Source organism: Plodia interpunctella, chromosome 8, assembly GCF_027563975.2.
Source record: "Plodia interpunctella isolate USDA-ARS_2022_Savannah chromosome 8, ilPloInte3.2, whole genome shotgun sequence".
Lineage (NCBI taxonomy): Eukaryota > Metazoa > Arthropoda > Insecta > Lepidoptera > Pyralidae > Plodia > Plodia interpunctella.
In genome coordinates, this window is record NC_071301.1 from 10,006,169 (window position 1) to 10,014,682 (window position 8,514).

The window sequence follows — 8,514 nt, forward strand, 5'->3', positions numbered from 1 at the left end:
TCTCTTCAATATATTTGTAGTAGATCAGTTTACATCTTGAGATGGAGAAAAATAAGTAATTGTCATTATAATAGTGTCCTAATTATAATAATTATTATTGATTTATATTATATAACATTGAATACAATAATTCATGCAGAAATTTCCTCTGCCAAATATTCCTGTCGTTCGCCATTTTGACCGCGTGGTTACAAGATGGCTGCCACATAAATTCCCCGTCATAAATATTGCATTTACGATTGGCGGACGAAGATCTTGGAACTGATTGAAATTATATCCGATTGCCGTTTTCCCATCTTGTTATTTATACGTCGTAGGCCTTGTTTTATGGGGTTGGTGAATCATTTGTTACCGTTTTGAGAACCGTTCTCAAACCGGCCAACTGTCACTTTTTTCTTTCATTAATATCATACGCACATCTGTTGGACACTCTCTGCTTAATACTTTTTTTTTCTTTTTCATAATTTATCATCTGAATTTGTTTTATATATATATGTTATTATACATTCATATTTAGTTTGTTTTAGCTTTTTATTGTCATTATATTTAAACATGTGTTTGCACCGCTTATTTTTTTCTGTTTGTTTGTTCTAATGGTTAGCTAGTAGAGAAGGCTTATGACATTAAGTTCGCTATTTATTTATAAGTATGTTTTTACTTGGAACAATAAAGTTTGATAAATAAATAAAATATCATTGTGTCTTACTATAATTTAAAATTCTAAATATAATCATGAAGTCTATGAATATTTTATGAAAGTTTTCCATATAAAAAGTGAATTTGAACCTTTTAAATATCCAATTCAACCGCAGTGCTGATTAAGTTCAGCCGCCTAAAAAGGCTGTTAACAATACAATTTTTTGTTCCAACTCTCATTCTATTAGCACAAAATATTACTTCACTTTCGGCGCACTCACGAAATGTTGCTGAAACACCATTAGAGTTTAATTAATACCACCCAGCCCCGTTTCATGTTTCCTTATTAACCCGTTCGTCGATGACTTTAAGCTTGACGATTTCATTTTGGCGGCCAACGTTTTATTTACTAATTTTGGACGAGAGTTACATTTTTGAAATCTGTGTATGCTTTTTGTAAAGTGAATTAATTTCTATCTAACATATACGTATGTGTAGTTAACAAAATATTTATGAATCGATTAAAAAATGACAGGTAACAATGTCCGATGACCGTGTCTTCCTCTCTTTTCCTTTATGTTACAAACTACCTAACCGTTAACTACTATATTTTTTTAATTATATTAAATACGGATTACGGACAAGTAAAAATATGCCCACTGTCCAAAACCTATAAGTGATGTCCAAAATTTTAATTTTTAAACTCTTCCCATTAAATTTTTAACGAGATAATTATCCACACTTTTTAAAGAGTTCGCTCGATCCATCCACAATTTAATTATTTTTGGGGGTTGATCGTGCCTATATTTGAGGGTTGATTGGTCTTTATCATGAAGTTTTATTTATAACTTCACCGAATAGAGCTATATATAAATATATATATAATTAAATGAAAAAATATGTATTTAATACTATGTACTATATACCTACTTAGTAGTAAAGGCTCCAACTGAAAATCAGTGTATTGCTCCTAGAGTAATAACATCACTGAGTTGTGGCCTGTTTAGATTACTGCAGCACACACACCCATAATCACTATTTGTACTTACCCACGTTTTTTTTATTTTATTTTTTTGGTTATTATGTGTGTGTAGTTTATTGAATAAACTTATTTCTATTCTATTCTATACTGTCACGTTTGTGACAGTCTAAATTTCTTTTCATAAATACAAACTGAAAGTTTCATCTAGTATCTCAAAAAGTTCTTATCATAGTTAAAATCGTATCACACGTTTTTCAAGTAATTCTTTTAGGACTAAATTTAATTACATCTATTCTAATCTTAAAAAAATATTAAATTAAGATTGTTGTGTACATATATAACATTTTAAATTATATTAAAAAAATACCCTAATTAGTTAATAATCTTTTAATCATAGAACACGAAAATTAATATCCTAATAGAACGTTAAAATTAATTAGATGCGTTTATAAAAATTATAAATTCCACTTTTGCTTAGCATTGCCTACGCCGTAGAAAGCTCTACGCTTTGCTACGAGGCGCGCTACGAGATGCTACACCAGTCATGCGCGTAGCACTTTGTAGACGCAAGTGGCGTTTTGTACACAGTTTTTTTTTTAGATAAAAAGAGAAAATATATTTTGTTCTTTATTTTTTATGTATTCTCTTAATTAAACGCTTTTCATGGACCGTTCTTCGTAGTGGTTACAAACTCATAATTAATATCAAAAAAATACATTTAGTAAAGTGCTACATATTAAGGGCGCAAGCCTCAAAGCACAGCCAATTATTTTGTTTTCTTAATTAAGAACTATTCTTATAATAATTGTGACGTCACAATCTATTTCCAAAGTGTCCGGCGCTGGGTAAGTGGGGCGAGCGTGTCAACCGGTCAGTTGGCATCCCGAGCGAAGCGTGACACACACTTTATAAATAAAAACAATGTTATAACAGGTATTATAACTATATTAAGACAAAACATAAAGCCGAACGCACAATAATCTTAAGGTTTTTTTTCACACGGCTCGTACGCCTATTGTATTGTATATTCTGTAGAACAACATATGTTCTTCTCCGCACTTCAAAGTACATGTATACAACATTTGAAGAAGATCGGTTAAGTAAATAAAGCGTGAAGATGTATTAAGCAAACTTATTTTCGCATTTATAATATTATTCTATTCCGTATTGTTATGTGTTTTGTAATTGTGTTTGTCTTTTGAATAAATATCAACTAATTCTTTAATATTATTCTTGAAGCACGTTGTACGGTGATCGTCCACGCATTCTCCCAAACTTGACCCACTGTGACCGCCCATTACCCCCGACTCTTTGAAACAATAGTAATTTTGCATTTTGCTCAAGTGTGAAATTCGTTTTTGGATAATTAAAGGCGCTCGGCGACCTTTATAATTAAAATGTAAACGTTTTTGTTGAAAATTAAGAAATATATATTTTTTTTGATATTTTTTTATTATGGTTATGTTCTCGTCTGTAATATCTCGTATAATAAATTGCGTAAATAATTGTGTTTGTTAACTATTCACGCTCTATCTACTCAACCAATCATCTCTCAATCAACCAATTTTGTACACATGTAGTTTGAAGTATGGAGAAGGTCATATTCAAATTCAAATTCAAAATTCTTTATTCAATTTAGGATGATATACATCACTTATTGACGTCAAAAATTACTTAAACTAAGTCTACTGCCGGCTTCCAAAGCGCAGGTGAAGAAGAAGCGGCGCAACAAACTTCACCGCAGCCTTTTCTCCAAGGACGTCAATTAACATAGGGTACCTTTCATCCCGGAAAAATAAATGTTCTCGTGGGAAATTCACCCGGGCGTACCCGCGGGCAAAAGCTAATGCCTCTATAATTTTACGACCAGTCTGAAATCAACTTCTTTGGGAGATTAGAAACCCTGCTCTCGACTATCGGCTATCGAGACTTTTCATACTTTAATAGCCTCCTACAATATCCACAAAATTTTATTTTACTCGATTCTAATACCTATTATTTTAAGAAATTACAAAATAGACCACAATATACGCAATCTAATTTCGGTATACTCAACACCTTAAATTCCTAACTTGATAGAAAATTTAATTTTCTACCTATTTGTTTTATAATTAAGCGAGTGAGATTTGTCAGGATCGTGGCAAGTGGAATATCTTGGTCCCTGCCTAACCCATGGGAAACAGGCGATAGATAGTGAAATATAATATGTATGTATGTATATACATATATATTCACTATTTGATATAATTTTAAGGATAACGCATTATGGACTCGTAACGGGTTAGAACTATCTTCACATTCAGTTCATCGTAGTACCTGCCGTAAATTTATTATACACTATATCAGTATAGTAAATTTTGTTACACCATTTTATGGTGGAAATAATTTCCATAACGCATTATAGGCCATAACGTACATAATTCAAAATACATTTTGCCATAATCCCTACTCGGTATTAACAACGAGGCTCCGTAATTAGGCCATTATTCTTACGACTGCTCATTTTATTATTATAGTCCAATCTTGCTTTGCGGTGAAATTCCATTTTAAATATACTTTTCAGTTATATTCAGTTGTTCAGTTTTTTTTATGTTCAGTTCCATTACAGATTTTTCATCTGGAATTATTCGAACCATAATAATGGAAGAATAAAAATGATCTTTCAGTTTTTCCCGAAGGTTAACTATTTATTTATATATTTATTCATTCATAAACTTCCTTGCAATTACAAATATATGTTTCTGCCAAACTGCTAAGCAATTCAACAGCGAGTGGTAGGAAAAGCTTTAGCATTAAGTCCGCCCTTTGGAAAAATATCTTGAATAAATAATAACTAACTATTCAAATAAATAAATATAAATAAATATATTAAGGACACATCACACGGATTGAGCTAGCCCCAAAGTAAGTACGAGACTTGTGTTATGGGATACTTACTCGACGATACTATATTATATCACAAATACATATATAGATAAACATCCAAGACCCGGGTCAATCAGAAAAGATTATTTTCCATCATGACCCGACCGGGGATCGAACCCGGGACTTCTCGGTTCAGTGGCAAGAACTTTACCACTGCGCCACCGAGGTCGTCAGGTGTGATCACTCAGAGTTTATCGGAGTTCTTACAATACATTCGAGTGCCTATGACACATCGTCGTGGATCTACAGGTCATGTCGTCAAAGTCGTCTTGTATTCAAATAAAATTACTTAAATAAATACAGAAAACATTCGAGAAAACATTGTATTATGCATTCTACTGGAGATGGATCGGAGATTAACATTCTCAAAAAAGACGATATTTTCCTTTCATGATCAATCTTGGGTAAAAGTTACAACTAATTAATAAAAATAAGGAAAAAAGAGTAACATCACTCATGTTTCTGTATGTCCGTCAGTCACAGTCAATTTGTTTCCTGCCTCACTAAATTTGCTAAAATGGCGATTTGAATGTTGTGCGGATGAAGCCTATTTTTGTCCATTAAATAAATTACAAGAAAGATCACGAGCAAGATCTATTTAAGATTTATTAGTATAATTATTTTTGACGTCGTTAAGGTCATCATCTTCTTCTTCATCAGTCGTATTCCTCATGGCTGAAGGTCATGGTCATTACGTAGAATGAAACACAATTAACAACTTTCTTGGCACTATTAATGAAGTGGTTTGCCATTGCCTTCTCCGTTTCACACACAAGCTAAATAATCAACAAGTAGTGTGCAGGTTTCCTCACGATGTTTTCCTCCACCGGAAGCAAGTGGTGGCCTATGAAAACTACATGAGTCAGATTGGTATGCCAACTCGTCTGGCACGAGTAGGATTCTAACCTGGGACCTTTCGCTCTACAGGCGGTCTTAATTAATTATACAAATATAGCATGCTCTTGCTGCATGCACATTTTAAATGGAAGTAATTATTCATAATTCATTTAATAATAAACAATAAATTAAGGGGCATTAAAGATGGAAGTAAAGGGTTCCAGGAATAGAGGAAGACCTAAGAATGGAGTGGGTCAAGGATAGTATGAACAGGAAAGGAGTATCAATGGATATGGCAAATGATAGAACAAAATGGAAGGAACTTACATAGTGTGCCGACCCCACATGAGTGGGATAAGGTCAAGAAGAAGAAGAAATTAAATGTCATGCGGTCTATTTTAAAAATGTATTGATTCGCAAAGACTCTTGTATGAGTCTTTGAGATTATTGTACATTTTAATGCACATACAATATGAACTCCTATTTCTAAATAGTAAATTGGTACTGAAAACCACTAATTATATTTGTTTCACTGGAGGTCCGAGGATTTTTCTGGAATGCGTATTGATCGTACCTATGTATCGCATTGATGTACTGACCCCAAGTTTATATCAATTAATCAGTATTCGTTCGTATATTTCGTAAACGGATAAGATGAAAGGGATAATAGAAATAATGAAGGATTTCCTTTATGTAATTATTGGCCTCTTTTATTTTATGCGTTTACACTTCAGACACACGAAATATACCGAGATACAGAACTATGTCGGAAAATGAATAAGTATTTTAGAATACAGACTACATATATTCCCGAGAGTATTTTAATAACAAAATTTTGGTGTGAATTTCTCATGCCAAAAAATTAACTAATCCACAAGCGTATGAATTTATACAGTCATTTCATAATTGAGTCCGAATGAAAGAAAACCGGCGGCGTTTAACGAGTCGGTCTATATGTCGGCATGTAAAATTCAGATTTGCGCTTGCAAAACATGAGAACTTACATTTTAAGTCGCCGCCCGCGGATCGCGACTACCAAGACGATGGAGTTCAAACATTTTTCGATGTTTAATTTGGTATTATACTAACAATAGAGTCTTCAACAATGGGACTTCAAAATTTTAATTGGGTTTATTTTTTACTACCTACAGATACCGGGTTTCACTGCGTCGCAGCCCCCAAATGCAACCGGGAATACGCGAAGATCAGAGAGATACTTTAAAATATAAATAAAATATAAAAATATAAAAAATATATAAATAAAAAATCACAGAAACGAATGGAGCATTTATTTCAGACAATTTGCGTGCAGTTCGTTTAATATGTAAATAAATGCAAAATGTGATGTGAAATGGAATTCGATTAAATATATAAGTAGGTGGTAGTATGTACACGGGTAGACCAAAACTGAATATTTTCTAAACCTGAATTATCCCGTAATTATATCGCGAAGACAAAAAGCACAGCTTTGTTTTAAAACACATAAAATTCAGAGTTTCGCAGTGATAGTGGTGCCGGAGGTATGAAATACTAGCTGCGCTCTGGGGCTTTGCTATCGTGGGAATTTCGAGATAAAAAGCAACTTCTGTGTTATTCCAAGTTATATTCTACGCGTGTACCAAATTTCATAACAATCCGTCCAGTAGATTTTGCGTGAAAATTTAACAAACATGCACATATACATCCTCACAAACTTGCATTTAGGTACAATATTTAGTAGGATTTATTTGGCAAGTCACCTAGGTAGGTACTCTGTCTGCTTGGACCCTTTGCCCTAGCTATTATTTTTTTAGACTAAGGGGGACTCCCCTTCGTCTAAAAAAATCAATAGGTACAGACATATAATAGGTATAGACAATACTTTTGTATACAAATGTTTAAAAAATATATATAGATCAGCGAGCCCTATCATCTTGACTATTTAGCTACCGTGCTGTCAATTTCCATTACTGGTCCACTATAGGGGGAGTCAAATTAATACTGCACTAAAATAAATCGCTGGATCTTGTATTTAGAATTTCAATTAGCACGTTGAGCCGTGATTGAAATGGATTAGATTAAATAATTTGTTGTTTCGGCACGGTATTACACCAACAGGATGTCTAAATCTTGTTTAAATGCAGCAAATACGAACATTTTACAATTTACTTATTTTGAAGAAAATAATTCGCGTTGTTCATGTGTTAAACGTGCAGATATTTTTTTATATCTCGCACATTTCGGAATATATAACTATTAATGAGGGTTTAATACACCGAGTTATGCATACTCAAATTAAATCGAGAAGTTTGCCTTATAGTACAACTGGTAAAGCACATCTAGGCTAGTGCCTGGGCACTGGTAAAGCACATCTAGATGTGCTTTACCAGTTGTACTAGCTTTGAAGAAAATCGTGTCCACGTTTAGATTCTTGACACAAAATACTTAAAATTATTAATTCATTAATTTAAAATTATCAGTTGAATCAGTTGCATCGTGCGAGAGCGGATAGTCCTTTGACATGTTAAAAATCCGGAATATTAGTGAGATTTTACGACAGAATCATGGAGGATCGAAGGTGTCACCAGGGAATTTTGTTTACGGGGTGACCTTGAGTCCCGGGGAAAGCACTTACCTATGAAGCCGAACATGGTCGGTGTAGGCCGGGCCCGTTGGAGCGCCGCGCCATCGCTGCTTCAGTCCAGATTCATCACGACACGAGCTTAACCTCACTACACGTCACTCATACTAGGTTGGGCTCCGGGGTACCGCGGGGAGACGTGTGCTGTCCCCGACCCTACTTCATTCACTGGTCGTCCCGGGCGAGTCCTAACGATTGCGCATGCTCCGTTCGAAGACTGTAGCTCCCTCTGTTTTGGTCCTGGCGGGCTTCAAACCCGCGCTAAACATTGGCCCACCGTTGCGATAAAATGGCGTACATTACATTGTTTTATCCCGTGTCTGGGTATAGCTCTCTTTAAAACCAAGCAATGTACGTCGATTGGCAGCAATGTTGGTCGAATATGTGGATGGCTTCAGATTCAGAGGTCATAGGGTCGCGGAGAAATGATCGCCGGTACAGTAAACACTATAGAGTTGACATCACATCACATTAAAGACATAAGTTGATGTGAATAGGGTACTTTTCATGAAAC

The 8,514-nt window shown here is 34.4% G+C and overlaps 1 protein-coding gene across 1 annotated transcript in view; it reads right to left on the reverse strand.

The window, feature by feature from the left end:
* mAChR-A (muscarinic Acetylcholine Receptor, A-type) overlaps positions 1-8,144 on the reverse strand; it is a 66,994-nt gene extending 58,850 nt beyond the window's left edge. Inside the window, exon 1 of the mRNA XM_053748468.1 lies at positions 7,995-8,144. The gene's annotated coding sequence lies outside the window, so the exon portion shown is untranslated. The remainder of the gene's footprint in view (positions 1-7,994) is intronic.
* Between the last annotated feature and the right edge of the window lie 370 nt (positions 8,145-8,514).